The sequence below is a fragment of the Mus musculus genome, chromosome 10, assembly GCF_000001635.26.
Source record: "Mus musculus strain C57BL/6J chromosome 10, GRCm38.p6 C57BL/6J".
Taxonomy (NCBI): domain Eukaryota; kingdom Metazoa; phylum Chordata; class Mammalia; order Rodentia; family Muridae; genus Mus; species Mus musculus.
The window spans coordinates 72,997,275-73,024,305 of NC_000076.6; the positions used below are offsets into that span (position 1 = coordinate 72,997,275).

The 27,031-nt window shown below is 39.0% G+C and overlaps 1 long non-coding RNA gene across 1 annotated transcript in view; it reads right to left on the reverse strand.

Moving 5' to 3' along the window:
* A330049N07Rik (RIKEN cDNA A330049N07 gene) overlaps positions 1–27,031 on the reverse strand; it is a 113,403-nt gene that overhangs the window by 23,972 nt on the left and 62,400 nt on the right. Inside the window, exon 2 of the long non-coding RNA NR_040646.1 lies at positions 21,278–21,493. This is a non-coding gene — a long non-coding RNA (RIKEN cDNA A330049N07 gene). The remainder of the gene's footprint in view (positions 1–21,277; positions 21,494–27,031) is intronic.

Here is a 27,031-nt window from a genome sequence, read left to right on the forward strand (position 1 = left end):
AACTGTTATAGGAATGCTAATTTTAGGGCTGGTAAGAATGATAGAAGTTGAAGTGCATGAAAGTGCATGAACTGATCATAAAAGGTACCCGAGTTCTGGCCTCAGCACCCACATCGGGTGGCTCACACCACTTGTAATTTCAGCTCCAGGGGATCAGATCTGATATCTGTTCTTGTAAGGAACTATACTCAACTGAACATAGCCATATAGTCTTTCTCTGTCTCTCTGTCTCTCTGTCTCTCTGTCTCTGTCTCTCTCTCTCTCGTACACCTACAGACCACACATTTAACACACAATATTTTTAAATAATAGTAATGCAAAACTATACTTGCTTGACTTAAAAATAGCCCCAAGATGGGAGCCCTATCCTGGAACTAAGGGATTTAGTCCTCAGCCCTTTATTAGATAAAGTTGAGGTCTGTAAAGGATTCAAGATTTTGTTGCAGGCTGCTTGCACATTTTCAGAACTACTGAAATGTTTTCTTTTTAAACAGGAAATGAGCTACTTTGTGTTTTAAAAATTAGACAAACCCTATTCCCACTGTACTCGTAAAAGACTCTCTGTTGTGTTTGGCTTTGGCTTAGCAATAGCAGGGAGGACTGGAAAGTTATGGGTATTTATTTGGCCACAACAAAAACAAATATTTGCTGCATTATATTCAAATGACTTCATGTATCCCACACAATCTGTGAAAGGGAAACTAATCCAATAACCACAAAGTCATTGCACCTGCATTGGCCTCCAATGAACAAGACACTTGGTGAAGAGAGTCGCTGTGTATCTATATTGCAGCTTTCATTTTCTGTAGATGTACGTATCTTGAAATGTTTAAAGCATTTAAAGTCTAGCAATAAAGTATGAAACTGTTGATGGATTTATAAACCTTTGTGTATTTAAATAGATATACTAAACATATTTTTCAGAAGAATAAAGGTATTGCATGTTTATTTTAGTTTTTTGTTGTTTTATTGTTTGATTTTTTTTCCTATTTGGTTTTAAAACAGATGAATTAAATCCTGTGGAAATGAAATTCAATAAAATTTAATTGGGCCAAGTTGAACTATTGCATGCCAGGGCCATTATACCATCTGTTTCTCCAAAATGCTCATTTAATTTAGGTTGGTGTATTAAAAAATACAGAAATCAATTCATACAAAGTTTTTCTTCATTAATAACTAAGAATATTTTGCTTCAAATCATTTCTTTGGACATGGTAAGACCCAAAGACAGTACCTATTTTAATTCAGTTACATGTTATACAGTAACATATACTGAAGTGAAGTAGCATTGCTTTTTCCAGGATTAAGTAACTCAACTCTAACTGGAATGATTTAGTAAGGGAAATCCTGAGCTGAAAATAAGGGCATTTTCCTTGAAAAGTATTCTTTTACCATACAAAACCAAAGGAACAACTCTTGTTTGAAATATTAAACACAGGCTATGATCGCATAGTCCGGGTTTGTCCTGTAAACTTTTAGGTCTCTGGATGTGTCTTACAAACTCCTACACACATGCAGATATACAGGTATATTCCCTTGTCAATATGCATGCTGACAATGTACAATAGAGTCTAAAGACTCACAGTTTTTATGAGTCACTGTGGAACAGTGGTTCGCAAAAGCAGCCTTGCTTAGGTGGTTTTTAACTTTCACTATTATTGTTGTTTGTCTGAGTGTGTGTGAGTGATATAGGGACACACATACAATAGTGTGCATGTGGAGATCTCAGAACAACGTTGCTGATCCATTCTCTCCTCTGTCCTCCACATTGGTGCTAGGGTTCCAGGTGAGGTTGGAAGGCTTGGGCAAGCACCTTGACCCACAGAGCCATCTTGCTGGCCGCCACTTAAGAAATGTTTCATGAGATCATTCTCATTTTTTGGATTATCAGGCTATACATTTCACACTAGCTCAAAGTTTAGAATCATATTATTTAGGGATAGACATTTCTCAGAATGATGTTCAAGAGTGATTTGTGGTGAGTAATGCCCTTTCACCTAATATTCTTAAGATTTTAATTAAAGATGCATTTTTCACTTATTCTGAATATCTAAAAGCAGGAAAGCCTCTATGTATCTAGTGGTTATAAGATGCAATATATCTTTTCTTAAAACACTTAAGTTACAGCACCATGGATGTGTACCAGGAAAACAAAGCAACACTATGGCCCTTAGGAACTGTGCTTCCAGGTTGAGAACATGGATAATGGACCATCTGACCGTCAACGACTGATGGGAAACCAAACTCTGGGATAAAGACCACAGTGTCAGAAGTGTTTACTGCGTGCAAAGTCCAGAGGTTGCTGGAGCTTGCATGAAAAAGTTGACATAAACCCTTAAAGATGAATCCTCAGCCAGAATTTTTCACAATTTGAAATTAGGCAATGAAAATTTTGCTCATGATTCTGGAAGAAATGCATATGTATGTTGAACCCAAGAATAATACATGTACAAAAATGCATGTATATGGGCACAATGCACTGATGTACACACAGACACCCCGAGTCATGCATGTGCACATGTGAATACATGCAGACATATGCAAACACACACACAAGCACACACTGACATACAGCAACTAGAGTTTCAGTATACTTAAGTGTGATTTTTTACCCTCAGATACATTCTTCCTTCAATAGGGCCGTTTCTGTGGTGACTATGGAGTTGCATTCGTCTGTATTTTAATGGCTTGTTATTTCAAATCCTCTTTTATGTAGAGCCTGAAAACCTCTCTTGGTTCTCTCTGCAGACATTACTATTTCCTGCATCACCCCCTTGTTCAGCCAAGGTCCTGTGAATGTGATGAAAACATACATAATCAGCCTCATTAGAGGATCAATCTGTGTTGCCATAGTGGGGATCCCTTCTCATCTCAGTTTGATCTGTGTGGATGTAGAGACACCAGGTATTAATTCTTCAGAGGCCATTTGTACTCAATAATCCCAGGAAAAGATTTTGAAAGATTTTTTTCTTTCTTTTCAAACTTCTTGCTTCTCATTATTTCTCAACTTGTCAGTTGTTACTCCGTGTTCCAGTGTTGCTGTACTGGGAACTCACAATAAGAATGGGCACTTGTATCTGGACAACATGGCTGATTTCCAATGGGACCTGGAGCCTACTGAACTGGGTGTAGTGAAATTAGCTTTAGAAACATTTAGAATGAAGATGAAGGAGAAGCAAAGATTAGGGCAGGGGAAAAAATGGTCAAGAGTTCAAGCAGGCAAGAGGAACCTAAGGCTCCAAATCAATAAAATGTATGCTTTTCATAACCAACAAATACAAAAATATTATGAATACAAGTATGTGTCCTGCTATGTTTATCTGGAACATAAAATGTAGGGAAACACTCTACAAGAAAGGGTCCTCAAATGGTCTATGCATACAGTTCAAATGCTATTCAAACAAATGCGTATGTAGAAATGGTTAGGAAACAAGAATAATAGTGTGCTAATTAAAAACCACTAAATGAATTCTGATTTAAAAAAAAAAAGAGGATCTAGATACTATGTCTGGTGGTATTTAACAACTCAAATGATAGAAGAAATATGTGTTTTCAAGGACATATTAGAATTTTATTATAACTTCAATGTGTTAGATATATAAAGGGAAAGTACTCTAATAGCCACAAATAATACAAAAGGATGCACAGATTGTTTTTATTGATACTAATGAGTTAAGAATAATGGATTCTTTATATCTACACACAGCCTTCAAAGTGTTAGAGTTAACATGTGGTGACAACGAAAATCAATAGACGATCATGGACAGTAACATGCTTATAACAAAATCAAGGCGAGGAGACAGTACAAGCTGAGGGCAGACCTTACGCCAGTGACTGGCATGAGAGACTACAACAGACAAGGTTCAGAGAGTGAAATTTGAGGCAGCAGATACGCCTCACTTATCTGTAGATCCGGTGACTGGGTTACATGAAGGTGTACTGTTTAGGAAGCTTCTTAAGCCGGTCTCTTGATGTAAGATACTTTGCATGCGCTTTGTTGCCCTAATAACTCATGGTAAACATAATCAGGAAGCACTAAGGAGAAAGGGAAGTTAGACCACAGAATACATACAAGAAAATATACGCCATGTGTACAAATCAAAAGGTCTCCTCAAAAGAAGGGTGTGACTCAATGGACTCAAGCAAGGTGTGTTGGTGACACTGTGTCTTTATGGAGTGACCACGTTACAAGAGTCAGATCCTTTGGGGTAAAGACTCATGTTAGGCAGACTAGAAACAGCAGTGAGTCACACTCTTCTCAGATTAATCCAGAGCTCTGACTCTGAGTACCAGCAGAGATCTGGAAAGTCTACCTTTCTTTCTGCTCTTCTGGTGTTTCAAATCGAGCTTTTGGCTCTGGTTTTAAAGCTTTCTTATAGAAATTGAATAATATTCTATCTGGCTTCCTACGCTGTTCTTAGGGATAACATTGTCAACTATCAATTGGGCCACGATATTGTGAAGGTCTCTATGGGCCGTTCCCCTACCATTCTGAATGTGATCCTATTCCCTTGATTTTAATGGCTGATCATTGGCACATGATCACATTTGTCTTACTTACTGGTCTGTGATATCATCTCCTTTGTGTTAGAATTGTTAGTGAATGTGAAAACATCAGCTTCCAGAGATGTAGAATCTTCCATAACACGGTCTTCAGTAGGGCAGTGAAGGGAAGGCCTTTAAAGCTGTGGGGGAGTGCAGTAGAAGGTCTTTCATATCCAAGGGAAGCCCATTAAGGCATGGAGTGTTATAAATAGAGGTCAAACATTCCACTCTGTGGGATGGTTCCTTAAATTTAAGTAACTAAGCAACCCAGAGCTTCAGGAAGTCCCTGTAACTGACCAGGTTTACTGGATATTTGGTACTACAAGCTTATTTAAGATGTAAGGACTCCCAGAGGCATCCTCAGAGAAGCTGAGCTGCCAGGAAGAATCTGGTACCTGCCAAAAGTCTGGATCCTAGAAAGGACACTGTCCAACCTGGTGAGCCTGCCTGCAGGCAGGGCAGTGTGCTCCAGGTTCCCTGCTTTGTGAACTGTCACCCCTGCTGGGGTGGGCCTTGATGATGCAGCCATCTTTGAGTTGTTTGGGCTCCTGTAAGTAACCCCTCATTCAGATTTCTGTAATTAACCTCAATAAAATGCAATGGTTCACCAAACAAGACTTAGGTATTCTCCTTACTCCGGTCTGTGGCAGGCTCCCTGTCTAGAGGGAGTAAATGTGTGTTCTTGTCTCTCCAGGAATAGTGTCACACAACAGGAATAGGATTGGAGATGAGAAAGCAAACAGCACATAGAAGCAAAGCCCAGTGCTGGAGCTTTGTGGCAGTGTTCGCAATTAATTGTCCCTGAGGCAAAAACACTGTTGAATGTTTCAGTTCTATTGGCTGATTGAACAAGGTCTGGTAGCTTCTACACTATTAGAGCTGCAAAAGCAGTGGGTATTCCACCCCGTGTCACAATGGAACATCAGGGGAGGCACAGAGTTTGAAAGCATCATACCAAATATGCATACACAAAGCAGTGGGCACTTCCCAGCAGTTAGCCTCTTAGCTTGGAAATGGGCAAAGGAGAGAACAGGGAAACCCAATCTTCACTAAGCCATTAGTGTTTGCAAGCAGGTGTTTCGTTTGTTTGTTATCTGGTAATAACGATAACTGGCAAGCCAGCTATGGTGCGAATCTGATATTTCCTTTGTGCATGGCTTGTTAACCTCTGAGCATCACAGTGCTTTCTATGCAACTCCACCCTATCCTTCATATTATCTCTCTTTTGAACAGAACAGTTTGCTTTTATGATTAATAGGTTCTGGGGGAGTCTATAGCAAACAACAAACTACAGTGCAGACACTTGAATTTTATAGTGCCTCATGCATAAACTGAGATTTGGTGTCAGGGTGCCAAATGGCACTGAGGCAGGAGAAGCAAGGAAACCCACTATTGAAATGCTCTGATAGAATCCAGTAATAGCAGTGTGTGCGTGCATGCATGTGTGTATGTGTGTGTGTGTGTATGTGTCAGTGCACATGTGTGTCTTTGTGTGTGTGTCTTTGTGTGTGTATCTGTGTGTGTTTGTATGTGTCTCTGTGTGTGTGAGTTTGTGTGTGTGTATGAGTTTTTATGTATATATGTGTGTGTGTGTCTGTGTGTGTCTTTGTGTGTGTCTCTCTGTGTGTGTGTGTGTGTCTGTGTGTGTCTTTGTGTGTGTCTCTGTGTGTGTGTGTGTGTGAGTTTGTGTGTGTGTATATGTGTGTGTGGGTGTAAGTTTGTGTGTGTGTGTATGTGTTTGTATGTATATATATGTGTGTGTGTGTCTGTGTGTGTCTTTGTGTGTGTCTCTGTGTGTGTGTGTGAGTTTATGTGTGTGTGTTTGTGTGTGTGTGTGTCTGTGGGTGTGTTTGTGTGTGAGTATGTCTGTGTGTGTGTGTCAGTGTGTTGGTTAAATATGCTTAAAAACAAAGAACAGATGACCAAAATGTCTGAGGTGAGACAACAGTAGAAAAGCTTGGTGAAATTATGTTCTGTGGTATAAGATAATGGAGAAATATTAAGTTGGAATTTGGTTAACAGGGAGCTGGTAAATGGGGAGAGCAAGTCATATATATATATACACACATAGTTGCTTCAAGGGAAGGTGTTTATTTGTAGCCTTAAGAATCTTTTGTGTATCAGCATAACACACTCTATTTATTCAACATTTTTTACATATTCAAACTAATGTGCACATTTTAAGCAGCAGAGCAATATTAACCAGGAACAAGTGTTGGTGGTTAAAATTAAAAATAAAAAGACATTCATTTAGTGACTGTCTAGTGTCTCCCTGACATTAATTAATCTTACATCATTCCTTTTTTTTAACAAGAATGTTGCTAGAGTCGTTAACCCAATAAAACTATAGCAGAACTGCATAGAGGCTGTGCAACGTGTTCTCAGCTACCAAGCAACTAAGGCAGACTGTCAGCCATTGACTGACTATTTATTGGGTGCAGTGATTTTGTTTTAATGAATGAAGAGAGACACTCCCATGGGGTTTAACTGCTTCACAGGTTCATTGGGTTGTAATGGTTGAATACTGGATGTATTCTACATGCACACTATGAGTTTAATGTTCATGCTTACTGCAAACTTGTTAAATTATCATACTCATCATGGCACATAGTCACCTCTACACGTGTATAAAAGAGACTTAAGGAATTCGAGTGAATGCTATAATGCCAATTACAGGTTGATCTCTTCAAACATTAATGTCTTCAAGGTAGTTTTTCTTTTCTTTTTTAAAATTTTTTTTATTTTTTATTTTATTTTTTTAATTAGATGTTTTCTTCACTTACATTTCAAATGCTATCCCTGTTCCTAGTTTCCTTTCCGAAAATCCCCTATACCCTCCCCACTCCCCCTGCTCCCCAACCCACCTGGCCCTGGCATTCCCCTATACTGGGGCATAGAACCTTCTTCACAGGACCTAGGGCCTCTCCTCCCATTGATGACCATATAGGCCATCCTCAGCTACAAATGCAGCTAGAGACACGAGCTCTGGGGGTACTGGTTAGTTCATATTGTTGTTCCACCTATAGGGCTGCAGACCCCTTCAGCTCCTTAGGTACTTTCTCTATCTCTTTCATTGGGGACCCTGTGTTCCATCCAATAGATTACTGTGAGCATTCAGTTCTGTATTTGCCAGGCACTGGCATAGCCTCACAGGAGACAGCTATATCAGGGTCCTGTCAGCAAAATCTTGTTGGTATATGCAATAGTGTCTAGGTTTGGTGGTTGTTTATGGGATGGATCCCCAGGTGGGGCAGTCTCTGGATGGTCCTTCCTTCAGTCTCAGCTCCAAACTTTGTCTCTGTAACTCCTTCCATGGGTATTTTGTTCCTCCTTCTAAGAAGGAACGAAGACCACTCCTGGGCATATATCCAGAAGAAGTTCCAACTTGTAATAAGGACACATGCTCCCCTATGTTCATAGCAGCCTTATTTATAATAGCCAGAAACCGGAAAGAACCCAGATGTCCCTCAACAGAGGAATGGATACAGAAAATGTGGTACATTTACACAATGGAGTACTACTTGGCTATTAAAAACAATAAATTTATGAAATTCTTAGGCAAATGGATGGATCTGGAGGATATTATCCTGAGTGAGGTAACCCAATCACAAAGAACACACATAATATGCACTCACTGCTAAATGAATATTAGCCCAAAAACTTAGAATACCCAAGATGCAATTTGCAAAACACATGAAACTCAAGAAGAGGGAAGATAGCTTTTCTTTTCTCTTCTTTTCTTTTCTTTTCTTTTTTTGCAAACATTATAATTGCTTTAAAAGAAATGTTCTCCTAATCTTTGATTTTATAGAGCTAAACTTCTGGACATGACATTGTCCCTTTCGATCATGGCTGCCTGAAAGTCTTGTCTGTTACACAAAAAGGACAAAGTTTATTTTACTTACATTTAATTTTTCATGTAGCCTCAGTTAATCTGCATGTGAAATCTTATGCAATATGCTTCAATTAACAGCAAAAAACATCATTCTTTTATCCTGAAACCAACACATGATAAGTAGAATTAAGATTTGCTTTTGGAATAAGCATTTTTATCAAAAGATCAAGGCTAGGATTATGACAGCTTTACATCAGCCATCAAAGGTTAAAAAAGCAACTGCTGTCCGATTCAAGCCAAGAGCGATAAGAGATAATTAGTTTTATGATTGTACATATTATTTTATCCTCATCTCTATAATTCATAGAATTATATGTAATAGCAGCTTTAAGCTTGTAGTCCAATAAATAGTGCACAGTTTAATTTAAAATAACTGGGAAATTTCTTTTAAATGCTTATTGCGTTGATGTTTTAAAGGCTCACAGGACCCTTTGAAGTCAATTCTAGAATTATTAGATATTTTTGAATCCTTTGCAATCATATAAAACCTAATATCTTTGTTTTAATCTGTTGTGGATACTAAATATATAAATTTTAAAATATTTTAGCCATGTACTTTCTCTATACCAATTCTAACATCATTTTAACGCCTTGAACTTGTGTAGCACCTATAGGTATGAACTCTGAATAAAATATATTACATCAAAGAACATCATTACCCCATATTTTTAAATAGCCAATAAATCATTAAAATCTTAATTTAAGAAATAATTTGTCATTCGCCAACTGCCTATCTGAACTCTAACAGTATTATCTTCATGTCTATCACATTTTTTCTTATTTAAAACATATTTTAATGTTTGATTTTTAAATTTATTTTTATTATTTTGGAAATTTACACATGCATATAAAATGCTTTATTAAAATACACCCTATTCTCTCTTGTCTTGCAGTTCCCCAGCTCCTTCAACCACTAACTCTCCAAAATTTATGTTGTAGTTGTTTGTTGTTGTTATTATCACAAACCCACTGAGCTCACTTTGTCTTGCTGATACGTGCATGAATCCAAGTTTTTCTTATGACTTAGACATTCCTGGACAGAACTAAAGGAGAGGTGTTTGGTTGGTTTTGGTTCATAGAAGGCTTTGTATTGGAAATACAGACTGCTTTCATGTCTGCCTTGCATCCTGACACTCTCCGCTTCTCCACAGGGGCCCTCCTCTAGACTCTCACCTGCTTATCCATCTCTAATTTATGTGCACTGATCACAAGATGTGTTATTGGCAGTACACCATCCGAACTCAAGCACCTCATTCTGATACAGCATGCTTTTTATGTAAAATTGCACGTCAGCTTTCCCAGCTAACAATGAAGACGAAAGCCATGCTAATGATATGCTGATCCTTGTTAGGTACTTAAAAAATCTTCTCTAGGGTTTTTTGCTTATCAAAGCAAGTCCCCTGAGTTCACTATGTTACACTTCTATAATGGTGTAAAGCTAACTTTTCAATCTACTGGACTCACACATATTGTGATTCAAGTGAGTGCTACCTCTTACTCGATATATTTACATCCCTGCTATTTTATGCCCTCATTTCTATTAATAACTCCACTTATGTTTTATTGTAGTCCATGCCCTTTGGTTATTTTTCTTGAATTATCTCAAATCCTTCCTATTGATCTGCTAATTTCTTACTTAATTGCTTAATACCATCCTTACCAACATCCTTCCTTCCACCACCTGCACAACTTCCTTGCCTTTTTGGAAGACACACCCACTTCCGTTGCTCAAGATGCCCAACTTCAGATCCATGGTCTTCTCAAATTAAGGATTATGACTATTTGGCCTATCTCTCCATTTTAACAATGTCCATTGTTGTGTGTGGCTTAATTTTAGTCTTAAAATAATTCCTACCCCAGTGCATTTCCAAACTCGATGGGGATAAGAAAATTTTTCTTAAGAGATTTTTTTTTAGCATTGCCTCACATGAAGATAACCATATCATACAGAATTACAAAATGTATGTATTGCTTTGGTTGGATTTACATATTTTTGATATAGAATTATTCAAGATGGGCCAAAACTATCAATACAGTGTGAGTCTCCCCCATCTCAATCCATATTTATTTTTAGAGTGGGTTTAAGATCTGTGTCTGGAACATAATCGTGGTCTTACAGAGCTGGGGATGCTGGTAGTGATGAATCCTAGTGTAGAGCTAAGAGTTCCCTGTAAGGCTTTGTTAAAGAGCTTCCTATAGAGGCCATATATATTCATATACAAGTAGGACAAGTAACAGAAATTCTCTCCAGTCTGATGGCACACAAACTTCTATGTCATGCTTTATCTTGATATGGTTTCAATAATATAATAGAACCCAGAGAGAAAGAATACCACCCACCAATGGCATTCCTATCTCATTAATGAGAATGAGGGTTCCCCCCAAATGTAGGGCATATTAATGAACATATGTATAACACAATGTTTCAGGAGTGTAAATATCTGTGAAGTGCTATGAGATTTATATTGTTTGGTTTAAACAGTTGTTGACTGAAAAGCAAGAATTTGTGGCAGTGAACATAGTAAGACTTGTTTCTAATGGGCAACAGTCACCTCAGTTAAACCTCTTAGGATAGTCAGAATTAGAGATAACTCTCTGACTTATAGGCAAAAAAAAAAAAAAAAAAAAAAAAAAACCAAACCCCAAAAAACCTATCGTGAAGAAATAAGCCATCTTTCATTATAGGTGGGAAGTCAGTGACTCTCTCCAGACTTCTGTAGAGTACATAACTGAAAAATTGGCCCAGTGTTATGGATCAGGAAGAAAACAATTCACACAGAAGGAGTGGTGTTTTATATTCATGTAGAGTATTAATTTATTTAACGTTCTTAGATAAGTAAAGAGCTACCCGTGTAGTAAGAAAAGAAGTCATGGCAGCTAAGTATGAAACCAACATAAAACTCAGCTTTTTCTCCTACCATCAACAATTACCTGGAAAATAATTAAAATATGATAAATTCTATGGCTACAAAAATATAATCTATTTACCTGTAAGGAAAAATGCTTGCATGAAATCATCTGTAAATCATAATAGCGTGAAAGAAATTTTGATTAAATGTAGATATTTGCTTTGTGAGTGTCAGAAAATCCCTCCTATCTTAAAGATACAAAGTCTCCAGTGAATGAACAATTAATCACAATTAGCTGCAACACATTGTCAGCTGCAATTGGGGCCAGAGTTAAATTATTATTTTGTAATGTACTTTGAACGAAAATCAGTGATGAAATTAGAAGATACACCACACAGCTCTTGGGATTTACTTGAAAAAAGATGGGAATATGGTTCTGGGAAAGGAAAGGGCAGGAGGAGCAGGGACAGACAGACACATCCTCAGGACAAAGTACATTTTTATATTGCCTTTGGAATTTAACAGCATGTCTTAGTAAAAGTTAAATAAGATCCCCTATATTTGGGGCTATATGTTCAATATCCTGAATAAGTGTAAAGGTTAATTTTCCTAGTATTCTTTCATGGAAATATAGACAATTATAATTTTTACATATTCAAGGTAGAAGATTCTCTTAAGAAAATTCCCCTGAAAGAAAAATTATATAATGAAGATAACAGGCAAATCTGACAAAGTAAGATGAACACAAGAATGAATTCTAAATAAGGGAAAAAAGATTAAGTAAGACTAAAGTCTGTCAGAAGATGACTATTCTGTCAGGTGTGCCCCAAGTTTCAGCAAAATTAGGAAGAAAACTGATTGGGAAAAACCAATAGATTATATAGGGAAATAAATATAAGAACCAAAGTTGACAAACAGCACAGAAATATCAAAGTAAAACCACAACTGGAGAAGAAGTCATAGCCACTGAACTAGCTTAAAACTTAAACTGAGCACCAGATCATAGGCCAAACATACAGAATGAAAGAAAAAATAATGTACGTGTCATTTATAAACCTGCATACATTCCCCTGTGGTGATACATTCCACGATATGGCAGAACTGGCCATGATTAAATTTGGATCATATTGCTTCAGTTTTGTAGTTGAAAGAAAAACATCTATTGCAAGCAACATATTAATATCAACAATGTAAATGTGGTTGGGGTTATGGGCAAGAGAGTAACCATTACTACCCTTAGATATTTCTGGCAACTGGCTCCATTTGGCAATAAATAAATGATGGGAGGAATACTTTATTCAAGGGTAAAATCTGGACCCACAAACTCTACTGAGATTTTTAACTCTGTTTCAGTAGTGGAGATAAGAGGGCTTTGACCCTCCTGGAGTGGAGTCATGTGTATTGATTTAACAATTTATCTCATCAGCCTCGTTATACTCTTGGAATATTTGAGTCTATGGGAGCCATCATCTTAGAAGGAAGAGGAATTAGGAGATGGTATCTAAGGGAAAAGATGACAATGAGATAGCTAGGGCGTTGTATTAGATGTGAGGAAGATTACAGAATTGGCAGGTAATTGACTTTAATTTGAGATTAACATCAGACAAAGGAGGTACAAGCCACAAGTCTAAGTAGACGTGGCAGCTTAGTGATTGCCTTATCGCTTAGCTTCTTATCACCCATTTCTATGGCAAATGAATTGCAATGTGTCCCTCAAATAAGGAGAGAAAATCAGGCAAAAACATGTACTAATGTCTGAAGGGAGGGAAACAAATGTACAGTGAGTTATTCTCATATCACCAATTACTCATCAAGATATTAGCAGTTAGTGTTGGCCAGAGAGGGGGCATCTTCATCAGTGGTGTAGATGCTGACAATTCACAGTGCCTCTGTCAATAACACTTCTGCCGTGTTCATGTGAGCAATCCTAATTACTCTTGGTGTGATACACACACACACACACACACACACACACACACACAAAGAAAGTGGAAGAGGTGCTTATTGGAAAAAGAAGGGGTTCACTAGGTGGGAGATAGTGATAAGAGAAGTTAATGGAGTGTGAGCATGATAAAATTGCTATATACATATATAAAATTATTCTAAAGTAAATTACTTGATAAAAATACAAGTTGAACCTGTTGTTTTCTAAGTCCTTTGATGCTAGTATATTAGTGTATATACTAATGGGGGCAAGAAAATAGGAGTGTTTTCTGTTAAATAGTGTTGCCTCGGCAAGTGTAAGTCCATAATCACTAAGTAAAATAAAAATAAAGTACACTAAAGTGCATCAATTCGAGAACAATAGAATCTCCAGATAGCAATATGCACCTGAAGACAGGTAGTAACAGTGAGACGACCTAGCCAGTGCACTGTTTACTCTCATTTCTCAGCCTTACCTTCTGCTGATCTTGGGGCTCATGATCACACCCTACCCGTTCTACATCCAAAATACAGGATTTGGATTTTGGTTTTGTTTTATTTACTTATTCATTCAACCATTTACATTCTCAATGCTGCCCCCTTCTGGTCACCCCATCACAGAATCCCTCCCCTATCCACCATCTCCTCTGAGATGGTGGGCAAAACCCTAGGAATCTACCCACCTGGCACATCAAGTCTCTGCAGGGCTAGGTACATCCTCTCCCACTGAGGGCAGACAAGGCAGCCCAGCTAGAATATATCCCACGGACAGGCAACAGCTTTAGAGGCAGCCTCTGCTCCAGTTGTTGCGAGGACCCAGATGGGGGGGGGGGGGGGGATTGAGCTGCATATGTGCCAGGGTGAGAGGATAGAGCCAGCTCGTATATGTCTTTGGCTGGTAGCTCAGTCTCTGAGAACTACCAAGGGTCGAGGTTAGCTGCTTCTGTTGATCTTTCTGTAGAGTTACTATTCCTTTAGGGCTTTTAATCCTTCCCTCAACTCTTCTTCCGTAAGAGTCCCCACCTCCATCCAATGTTTGGCTGCGGGTCTCTGCATCTGTTTGAGTCAGCTGTTGGTTAGAGCCTCGCAAAGACCAGTCATGCTAGTAGGCTCCTGTCAGCAAGCATGACAGAGTATCATTAATGGTGTCAGGGATTGGTGCATCTTTCCCAGGTGTCTCACCTCCTCCCAGAACGAACTCTGCTTCTCACTATAGGTGGCTCCCTTCACCAGCTGGCGGCATCCCTCCTGCATTCACATATTGTAGAACGAGGCCATCTCAACCCTTCCTTCGTCATCCTTCATTACCAGATGCTTCAACAAGTCTCCATTTAAACAGTGCCCAAGCCATCTTTCCTCTCTTGATAAAAACATAGCTACCTCCAAATTTTTTATCTTCTAAACACACAGCCATTAGACTTTCACTCCCATAATTTCAAAACGACATTTGTCAGGGTTGCATACTTGCATCCAGCCAAATCCGCAACTCAGTGCGTAGAAGCCTCTGTCTGCTGTATGTGACACACTTCCCATTGAAGCTCACAGCTGGGAACCTTGTGGGTCTGTCATCCTGATATAAAGCTTACAAACTATGTCCAGCAGGTGGCAGTACTGTGCCACCAGAAAGCCATAGTCTCTCTCCGCCCCCTTTATTTTTAAATCATTGTATATTAGTTGTATAGAATGATAGTTTAATTGTGACATCCGTATATGGATCTTGTCACCTTGGCCATCCCTACCCTTGTGTCCACTTCCCAGCATCCTTTACTCTTTTACTTTCATGGCTGTCCCCTCCCCCACCCCACATTCCTTGTAGAAGAGGAAACAAGAACCAGTTGTCTTTCTCCGGCTTGATGATTTAACTTACTGTGGTGATCACCGCCCTCACTGAAGTCCCCAAACCATGGTGGGAACTCGGCTTCTTAGGACTTAGTTTCCCTCACCCTTACAATGGTTTTATACTTGTACGAGGCTCCAGGAGATAGTTTGCACAACCTTGTCATTTCTGCTTCTTAGTACTGTGTACTGCACACTTTCATTTTCTCTTTTTACTAATACCTCTCCTTTTCCATTAGTTCCTTGGCTTCAGCTCAGGGTATTTACATTGGAACATTCTAAAAATCAAGCTTCCAGTATTTTTTTTTCTTCTATATATCGCTACCAGCTCTCCCTCCCCATTCCTCCTCTTCTAATGACCTCCATGATTATCTCGCCTTTACTCTCTCTGGAAAGGTGATCCCCATCCTTGCTTTCCTTTCTTAGTTCAACTCCTTAAGTTCCAGTCCCACTTGACTCTCCAACGTACATTTTCAAATGAACATATCCTCAACTCACGTTTATGGCTTCTTCCATCCTAGATGTGAAGTTTGCACATCCCACTGACGAGTGCCCTCAATTCTATTTGTCTTGGATGAAAGTTTAAAATTATCATTCACCCACATTTTGCTGTATTCCCTTCCCTAACATTTAGTAAAAAATATTGTCTCAACTTCTACCTCCCAGTGACAGCCACAGGCTTTAGGCTAATCACCAGTTCTCCTGAATTGCTCTGGGAGAGGAGACTACTATTTCATAGACTAGCCTCCATTGGCCAGCCTGCATTCTGTGTTCCAAGATGTTGATCCTCCCCTCATCCCGGGCTTCCAACACTAAAGAGAGATTGAGTATTTGGCAATATAAGTTAGCCTTTGTGGGGTTTGTGTTTTGTTTTGCTCAAAGCTCTCCTGTGACTCTGTGTCAACATAGAACTGACTGGTACTGCCCCTCTGGTCTGATAAGTTCTTCCACATTGGCCTCTGCTCCATTCCCTGGCTCCTCATGGTCCATCCATCTATCCTGCTACCAACGAACCAGGACTGATTTGTCCTTAAAGCTACCAGTATTGGCCCTGTTTTCATTTTTGTTTTTTTTTTTTTCTAGAAAGTTGTTTTGCATATGTGCATGTCACAGACTCCTGTTTGAGGAGCTGTAAAGATCAAGAGTATGCTACAGTGATTTTCCAGCCACATTTTCACATGGCTTAACTTCCACAATTCAACACACTCAAGCTGAACTATCAAACTTGATCGATGAAGCTCCTCACACAGTACTAAGGACAGGTACCTCCATTTGTTGTTGTTGCTTTTGTTGTTGTTTTGTACCAGTATACTGGTAGTAATTCTATGAAATGATTCAGGATTATGATGCTTGCTGCTTAGTGCTTCTAATGAGCTACTGTGATACTCAATATCTTTAATGAGTTTGTTCTTGTTTAACTCAGTCCGAGTCAGGTTGTGTTTCTTGTAAATAAAAGAGTCCAAAGAAAAACAAACACAAAAAGCAAAGTATAACAAGAAAAAGAACCCACTCCTTTTAAAACATGTGAAGATAGTTAAATATTTAAAATAGGTCTATTTTGTCGAACAATTTCAAGTCTATGAGGATACTAAAGACAAGACCCATTTTATAAAAATACAAAACCAACAGTTATTTGTCACATCTCCCCGTGAAAACATTAGCAAGAGCCATATTCACAAACTGGAAATCCTTAACACCTTCATCACAGAAACAAAATGAAATACTATGTACTTGGTAATGAAGGAATATTAAATCCATGCCTCTTTCCCCAGATGATGTGCATAAAAATAAAGTAAAAAGCAAATTGTATGGGAATATTAAGTGTCAGAGTGTGTTTTGTTTTACAAATTTGCATATATACAAGTGTGCTTGTAAATATGTTTTCAAGACCAATTTATAATTTTTAAATATGGGGTAGTGTGGCACATTAATAAGAAAAAAAATGGTCATTTATAAGTGTGGTGAATAGAAGGAAAGTTAAAACATGATTAAAGCTATTGTCTTAGTTACCAGGCTGTTTTGAGACTTCCTTTGTCAAAGCAATTAGTCTAATGTGTTCATTTTAGCCTCAGGCAGACTCTTCAGACAATGGCAAAAAAAAAAAAAAAAAAAAAAACCCCAAAAAAAAAAGTCACACTCTTCAAAAAAATATCACAAAAACAGTCTCTAGGCCACACACTAAATGTCTTCTCTGAAACCTCTAGGTTCCCACAGTTCAAAACATACTCGGGAATACTGCCTTCCATGCTTCTACTAGTATGTCCCATGGAGCTCCACTTAAAAAAATCTGCTGCTTTACAAAGTCCCAAAATCCACATTCCTCCAAAAATAAAAAGCACTTATAGTCAGGCCTATAATAGCAGTACCCGATTCCTGGTACCAACTTCTGTCTCCGGGCAGATTTTACTGATGTGAACAGACACCATGACCAAAGCAACTCTTATAAAGGACAATACTTAATTGGGGCTGGTTTATAGGTTCACAGGTTCAGTCCATTAGCATCAAGGCAGGAGTGTGGAAGTATCCAGGCAGGTGTGGGAGGAACTGAGAGTTCTACATCTTCACCCATAGAAAGCCAGGAGCAGATTGTCTTTTTCCACACTGACCAGAGCTTCAAAGCCCACTCCTGCATTGATTGACACACTTCCTCCAACAAGTCCACAGCTTCCAACAGGATCACTCCCTATGGGCCAAATGTATTCAAACTACCACAGCTATCAATGAGCAAAGTGTATGTTCTTTCTTGTGAATGATACTGTAACCCATAAATGAATAGTGAGTCATGATATCAGCAGGAGAGGGTCTGTTGTCATCTTTGCTGGATTTTAGACAGACTTCTTCACATTTGTAGCATCCTTGTGAAGAAAACTCAGAGATGCTCATAGGTGCCCTTGGTCTATGACTGAAAGTTCTTTGAACTGCAGCTATTTCTAAGGTCTCCATATGGCTTCTAAGCCTTGTTTGTGTAGGTGACTGTGTGTAGGTATATGTATAGGTGTTTGTGTAGGTGTGAGTATAGCTATTGTGTAAGTGTGTGTGTGGGTATGGATATTATGTGTGTAGACGTGTATAGGTGTGTTTGTGTAGGTTTGTCTGTACAAGTGTGTATAGGTCTCTGTGTGTAAGTATGAGTGTGTATAAGTATGGTTAGTTATATTGGCATAGGTCTGTGTGTATGTGTGTGTAGGTATATATGTGCATATGTGTATATCTGTGAGTGTGTAGGTATCCGTAAGTATATATGTGTAAGTGTGTGTGTAGGTATGTGTATATGTGTATTTGTGTATGCAGGGGTGTGCAGTGTCTGTGTGTGTGTGTGTGTGTGTATTAGAGAGAGGTTGCTATTTGGGCTTCCTTTTTATTCTCATTCTGAGTTTATTCCTTACTTTATCCCTTCCCTGTCATATGTCACAGTGGTGTGGCAATCTGCTTGAGAGAATTCTATAGTTGACAAGGTCAAGTCTGAATGTCATTGTTGATGACTCCCTCGACATTGGATGATGGCCCTCCCATGCAGGGCCTGGGTTCCATGACTAAGCTTGTGGAGGAAATCTTGATAATTAAGGGTACAGTCTACCATGGCTGGATAGCTTCTCTGAGCTTGGAACAAAATGGAGGGTTCCCTTTACCTTCGGAGCTTCCCCTGCTCTGACATTGACTGGGGAGTCCAACCTCCCACACCCTCTACATGGGAAAGATCAAGTAGTCCTTGGCAGACCTACAAAAGTTCAACTTCCTCCTCTGCCCCTTAGTTGTGGCTGAAAGAATAGCTCAGTGGTTAAGAGCCCATAGGTCCCATAGGGCTTCTGTAGAGGGACCCAGTTTCAGTTTGCAGGACGCACACTGGGCAGCTCACATTTATCTAACTTATAACTCCAACTCTGGCCTTCAAGGGTCCCTGCTCTCATATACATAAACCAAACACACAAGCATACATGAATGTATGAATTAAAAAAAATTAAAAGTCTGTAAGGGAAAGAAGACAAATACAGCATATTATTATGCTTATTTATGAAGACTAAAATGTTTATCTCATGGAATCATAGCATGGAAAGTTATTCTGGAGCAGCATGGAGGGAGAGAAGGAGGAAGAAAGGATGCAATCTGGGGTAAAGGCATCAAAGGACAAGAGGAGTTCATTCTGGGTGACAATACATAAAGCACCGGCGGGGCACTCCTCACGGCCAGCTATGGTATATTTCAAGATGACCAGAAGAATGAGATCCTCCAACTCAGAACAGATTAATGTTTGAGGAGATGGAAGTCTTGGTTACCACCTGGAACATGGCATGTTTTATATAGTATTAAATATTGTAGTCTCTGTGCACAAGTCTGTGTTTAGAAATATATAACTGGTTTTGGGACTGTGATGGTTTGTCTGGGTTGTCAACTTGACCATATGTGGAATGAACTACAATCCAGAAATGGAGAGCCCAACCTTGAGACTGGAAGTCACATGCCTTTAATCCAGATCTTGAGGCTTCTGCTGGATATCTACCGTGGAAGAAGGAAGAGTTCATTACTCTTAGCCTGCTTGCACTTACTCTCCAGAACATTTATTGGAGCCTACTTCTTCAGGACTCCAGTTTATACAGAAGACCAGCTGAAATAGCCAGCCTGCTGAGGCTGAGCAACTGCTAGATTCTTGGACTTTCCATTCACACCTGGCCATTGTTGGGTTAGTTGTACTGCAGCCTGTAAGTCATTCCAATAAATTCCCATTATATATATATATATTTCCATATACATATATATATGTAATATATAATATATAGTTCCATATACATATATAGATATATACACATATACATATTCATTGCATAAGTTCTGTGACTCTAGAGAACCCTTAATAAGACAGGGACATAGTAGGGTTGTGGACAGACCTTTACTGATGAAAAGAGACATTGTGTTAAAATGTTGAGGTATAAATCGGACAAATGCCCCCAATACATTCTGTAAAGAGGCTTTGACTGTAACTTCATAGACAGTAGGCATAATCGCAGGGTGGTGGTTGGTTTTGTCAACTTGACACAAACTAGAATAACTCGGAAAGAGAGGACCTCAGTTAAAAAATGTCTCCATCAGCTGGCTCTGTGGTTATGTCGGTGGGAGCATTTTCTCTATTGTTGTTTGATATGGAAGGGCCCAGCCCATGATGGGCAGAAAGATCCCATGATAGTTGTTATACACTGTGGTGTATACCAAAGTTAGCTTAACAGGCGAATAAGCAGAGTTCCTCAGTGGCCTCGGGGTTCCTCGGGGTGCCTGCCCTTGCTTCCCGTGGTGATGGACTACACCTCTTTCATGAAAATAAACCCTTTCTTCCCATACATTGGTTTTGATCGGTGTTTGACTGCACTAAAAGCAAACTAGAATGCTCAGACAGTGGTAAAGCCTCACATTTATATGTGGCAGACCACATTTCATGTCAACAACACATGTTTTGGCATGTTAAATTTATTTTCCGGTGGTTCGCTGACTGGTTCGCTGTCTGGTTCTTCACTCCCAGTACCCATCGGTCAGTATGGTGATTCCCAGGCTCTAAGTGGCTTCTTGCAACTTGCGACCTCCTGCTTTACATTACTTTTGGCTTTCCGTCGGTGTCTTCAGAAACCCGCAGGGACACAAACTTTGAGGCTTTTCAGCTTTAGGAAAGAACACTTACAACTTTTACCACGTAGAGCCTCATTTCACATTGATCCACAAAAGTAATATTTCTCAACTACGATTTGTCAAAAAAAAAAAAAAAAAAAAGAGTATGTTGGTTGCATGCCAATTTTCAACTCCAAAAACTATTTCATTTTGAGAACACTCATACCTCAGATGAAAACCATCCAGAAAGAACAAAGAAAAACAAAAGTACCTGCTCTATAAGTTAAAACACGTGTAACTGAGCTCCCTCGCAACTTTAGAAACGGCAGCAGTGTTGAGAATTTTCCCATGGCATTGTATCTGAAGTCCCCATGGAATGGCTTGGCAGGTCCGATGTTGGAAACAGGGAGATTGGGGTGCTAGGGAGGAATATAAGAGGGAAAGGTGCTATAGGGAGACTGGGGTCCTAGGGAAGGCACACCAGGGGGAACACTCCTGCGGAGCAAGGGAAATCTGTGCACACAACCAGGTCTCTACATCATCATGATAAACTAGGGGTAGATCGTCCTGGGCCTCTCCTGGATCTGTGTTGTAAGGTGGTGCGGTTGCTTGAAACTTAACTTTATTTTTGACTCACCTCTGACACCCTCTCCTGCCCCAGCTCCGTGGTTCTGGCTGCTTCTTTATGGACTAAGTCAGAAGGATAGATTTCCAAGCAGTCCATTACATCTGAGAAGTCATTCTACTCAGTATCGAAAATGGCCTCTGACGCTCTATTGATCAGAGCGCTGTGATTAATTATATAAATTATCCTCTTCGCATTCTTTACCCAGCATCGCCTTTCTTCTCCCTGCTAGGGAAAATGTAAATCGGGAGTCAGCTAAGCAATGCCTCAGACGGTTCCATTCGATTTGCTTGCAACGTGGTTAACAAGTCCATTTCCTTGTTTACATTTTTCTGGAGACAGAAATGGTTTATGTTTTTCCTATATAAAGTTTATAATTGTTCCAACAGAGTTTTTGGCTAATAATACATGAGATTCTGCAAAGTACATCATTCCCTCCTCTTCATTATAGATGAATATATACATTTTATTGATGTATTGCTTTAAATACACTAAGCTACAACCCTTCATTGTGAGCCATACCTGATGATTATAAATTACATATTAATATACTAATCAAATCTCTTAAGCTTTTAAAATCCAGGGATAGAACTAAAAGTCTCAGTTTAATAAGAGGAGAGGGATTTGCCTACTGATTCTTGTCACCTCCAAATCCTTACGCCATAGTAGCTTGAAGAGTTATGTGCAGGTGCCAAATGCTCAGGTAAACATGAATGAACCCACACTCATGAATATCTGTGTACACACTAGCACATCCATAGTTTTTCAAATCTTGATCCCTCCCCCTCTTTAAACAGTTAAGCTGAACACATAGCTGTTTTCAAATATTAAGACTTCCCTTGCTCAAAATCCCTATCATAGAAATGGATAGACTGCTTCTAAGCTTCTAGAATCTTGTCATTGAACTCATGTCCCTTTTATTCCTAAGTGACTAGGTTCAAAGATAAAAGTGCTCAGATACATAGTCAACCTTAGGAGTATGTCCAGAAACAGTGAGGTAAGGTTGAGAGGGAATTTTCTAGAAAAGGTTGAGAGTAGAATGAAGAAACAAGAGCTAGTGGGTCCTGTGCTGAAAGGCAAACTGACTGTTCCCAAGAGAAGAAGCATCCTGTTTGCTGTCTTCACTCCTAGTCTGCCCTCCCTACCTCATGCTTCCGTGGAACAAGCACAGAAGTCTGTGGGAGATATTAGTAAAATATGACTACCGCTCTTCCTAGACAGAGCGATGCAGCACCTTGCTTGGGGTTTAAGGTTTTCATCATTGCATCTGTTCTTCTGTCAACTTTCAATTCAGTGGTATTTCCATTTCCATTTTACAAAGAAAAACCTATGCAAGTATTTAGGGTACTACAGCAAAATAATAAAAATAATGTAAGCTCGAATTGTTTCCTACCATAGAGCTTGCCGAGTGGTGAATAACGGCAAACATGAAGTCAAGTTTGACCGTCACTATGAGAAGGTGAGTGTGTTCATACCGTTCTCTTATGGCTGTGTACTCAAGGCACACAGCAATGCAATGGTCACACCTCTGGCACTATTTTCTCCCTATTTTCAGACTTGCTAGTCTTGAATTTGGGATGCTTTTTTCCTCAGACTCCAGAAGCGCTCAGTATACAGTGAGCCACTACAAGGTCTGTCTCACAAAGTCTCTTCCACTGTCCTGGCTGCAATGCCCCCATGCTTCTCAGCTGAGTCATGTTCCAAGAGTCAGTGGAGATCAGAATCTCCAGTTGGCTTAGTGGTCTGATTCACTGTCTGTTGCGATGTGGAGCTGGAGCTGACATTTCCATCATTTTTTTTCTCACCTCTAGTGACAATCTCCCTGTTTTACACTTGACACAGATGTACTGGGGAAAAGGAATTTCGAGACAAATGATACATGATCCCTAAACTAGCATCTAAGGTGTTTGGTGGGTGGGGAGGGGGTGGGGGAGTGTGAAATAGTAATGTTTGTTCAGAATACATAGTTGTTGTTACCCTACAGTTCAGAGAGTTTTTAAAGTATATACAAAAACATTCTGATATTTTTGATACTGTCTGCTTATTCTTACTTGACAAATGAATATGTTAAACATAATGTTCAAAAGTAAATAATTTAATAATATTAAATAATATTAAGCATTCCCAGTGTTTAATATTTGAAGAGAGATCTCCTAATTCACCCTGGTGAAAATAGTTAATACTTGCTGTGTCCAGTAACAAATACTTAAGGAAAAGAGTTATTGTTACAGTTACAGTCTCCTGTGGTCACCATTTCTCCTTTGTTCCAGAAGTAGAGAAGAAATGCAACATTGAATTACAAAGTCTAAAGGAAATATTAAAAAAAAAAAAAAAAAAAAACGACAAAAATACAGGAAAGAAACCAGTACTCAGCACTTACAATTAACATTTGTGTCTTTAAAGTTTAATAACTATGCATATTGCACTGTCTCCTCTATATTCCAACCATGCTTGAATTCACATAATGACAATATGACTCCAAGCTCTCTTCTGATTTTGCTTAAGGGAAATTTCTCTTCTCTGGAAGCATCTGCCTTCCTCGGATACAGTGTCTCCCCCCTGGCTCTGCATCTAAATTCTCTTCACACAGGAAGTTGTTTTCCTCTAATCCGAACACCTGGCTGATAATGGAGAATGCTAGTACAATTTCAAGGATTGTTTTTAGTACCAGTGAGGGTGGATGGGAAAAAATTCTTAATTTGTACACTTGAGATGTTTGCTATTGGTTAGTAACTGGCTTCCTGGATGCCCACTGGTGCTGAGGCACAAGGAATCTGGGGAAGAAAAACGTCGTATTTTATTCTCTTGGTTTTAAAGGCAAGAAAATAAAGTCTCAAGACCTATTTTTTTAAAATCCCCTACAGTCATAGTCATCGTTTTTGACATTTCAGTTGAAACTTATTTTTCCTGCCTGCATCTCCTTATTTCCCCATTGCCTGTAGGGTAAATTTGAAATATTCCGAAATGATTCATAAGCTCATCTACATGAAACTTTCAAATCGCCTCTGCTGTCACCACGGGATGATATTCCTCTTAAGGTCAAGCATTGTAGAAGTTAACAGTGTAAAACCTACATAAAGCAGTTGGGTAACGAAGTATGCTTCTTAGATGCAGCCCCTCTGGCCACTCAAGTCCTTTTTTTTTTTTTTTTTAGCTCTTAAATTCTATTGGCTCATTCTCTATCTTAAAGAGTGTCAGTTTTGTTTTGGTGGGCTGGAGAGATGGTTCAGAGGTTAAGAGCAATGACTGATCTTCTGGAGGTCCTGAGTTCAAACCCCAGCAACCACATGGTGGCTCACAATCATCTGTAATGTGATTGGATGCCCTCTTCTGGTGTGTCTGAAGACAGCTACAGTGTACTTACATCTAAATAAATAAATAAATAAATAAATCTTTAAAAAAAAAAAAAACAACCAAGATGGCAACTAGCCAATAAAAAGTGTCAGTTTTGATCAAATATTTTGAGTGAATTCTCATTTTCCCTCAATATTAATATAACCACATATAAGCCATTTGCCTGATAGAACTCTTGTCCTAGGAAATGTCCAATTTAACATCTCCTAAATTTCCATCATTAAACAACACAATATGGTCAGATACAAGTGATGTCCTTAAATTTACATCAAAGTATCTTGACCTGCACTCTGAAGGCCTCCATGGGCAAGCTTCTCCTCAATTGGTTGTCCTGGCAACAATAACAAAGCCACCATCTTTACAACTGCTCTAGACACAGTGGAACATACTGTCCGCTGAGAAATGGTGCGGCACTGTTGACCTGGGTGAAAATTTGCTCAACATTTGACCAGGTTGTCACGGGTTAGTTTTCAATGGATCCTAACATTCCAGACTCTTGTAGTTCAGATGAAGGGAAAGGGGAAACTTGTTGAGTTTACATGAAATTTAGCCAGAAATAATCTATCACAGAGTTCAAAGATAGTACATGGGTATTTTTGTAGCATGACTTGGTTTAGTTTTTCAGAAACCATTTTTGTTCTTCCATTTACCCTTTTAGATAGTAAGCTAAAAATAAGACTTTAGGTGCTGCATTTTAAATAATCAGAATGTGGTGATTAAAGTGTAATTTACATAAAATATGCACTGACATTTAAAAACCTGCCTTTGGGGCTATAGTAGAGTCCTTGGAAGGCTGGAAACTAGGATAGAAATCTGCTGAAGAGGTTTCAGCAGACCTCTTGCAAATCTCAGACTTTTCTAAGAAGAATTTTTCATTGGGGGAAAGAATAATGGGGGTTCTTTTTGTGCTTAGATATAAGTGAAAAGATGTCTTTAAATGAGCTAGCACCATTAGCAGACAGACTATCCAAATATTGGATTTATACTTCATTTATTTCAGTGTGAAGAGAAAATTAAATAGGGATTCTGCAATTAATGTTCCACTTTGAAACACAAGTCATGGCAACAGGTAAAGCTTTTAAAAGTTCATCTCAACAAAGGGAAATCACCTGTCATAATTGTGAACATTATTATAAATCCATTTTGTGTTCAATACTGGGGAAAATGCTTTTATGACAATCCATCCCTTGCCAATTATTCCATTCAAAGAAGTTGTTTTAGCAGTTTTGATATGTGATATGATGGCTACTTAAAAGTATATTCTTTTTAATTTTCTGAAATTTTCCTGCGCGTATGTAATGATGCTTATTTTTCCAACCTTTCAACTCCACAGTGCCTTCAGCTCGTGCCCATTATGAACCTCTAACCCATCCCTTTCCAAGTTGAATCTATCATCACTACCTTCACTACCACCACATCCTCACCATCAGCACCATCACCACCACCATCACCATCAGTACCATCACCATCAATACCACTGTCATCATCATCATCGTTATATCATCATCATCACCATCATCGCACTGAGTCCAAGTTTTGATGCCATGTGCAAATGTGTATGGGCTCCTTAATTAGGTCATGGGTAACCTATTTCCCCAAGGGGAAGTGAGGTTCCCTCCCTCAGCAACCATGACCTGCAAAAAGCTCCTAGACTTGGGGATGAGCCTCAGGAACCCCTTTCCTATCCATGCTAGAACTTTCACTGGCTTGATCTTGTGCAGATCTTATGCTTTTTGTTGAATGATGTGTTAGTCATGCCATGTCCAGAGGACAACGATTCATAAATCACTTCCCCTTCCACCAGCTATTAACCTTTGACCTTTTAGGACACACCCTCTGAGCCTTGAGAGGAGAAAGATTGATGTACCAACCGTTAATTTCTTTCTTTACATTCTTTAACCATTTTATTTCTTTATGTTGTGGATCTTGAGTTTCTTTTATAAGTTTGCAGAATAAAGTATTTCATCTTCTTTGTTCAACTCTTGACTTAGTATGCTGTTCCTTCTATGCTAGTGTGCATGAAGTTGCCTTCATGATTTCATTTTAGATTGCTCGTCACAAGCTTATGTTGGGAAATGGGAATTCTGGGTATTTATCTTCTAAATAAAAACCTTGCATTATAAGTGGATGTAGGCTTAGAGTTTTCAAAATCTACTTTAGTAAGGGTTCTCAAATGCTTCCACTGCCCTTCTAGCCAACAGTCCAAAGGTAGGTGAGGAAAGATGGTGACTAGAACAAGGGGATGTAGACCTGTTTAGAAGTAGTTGTTTGGAGCACTTCCAATCTCTATTGTCAGCATGCCAGCAGTCCAGTTCAAACGTGTCACCAAACATGAATCAGTATCGGTGGCATGATCCAGCAGAAACAGCCAGGCCTCTGCTCAATCAGCATGAATCAGCTGTAGTGAGCAGA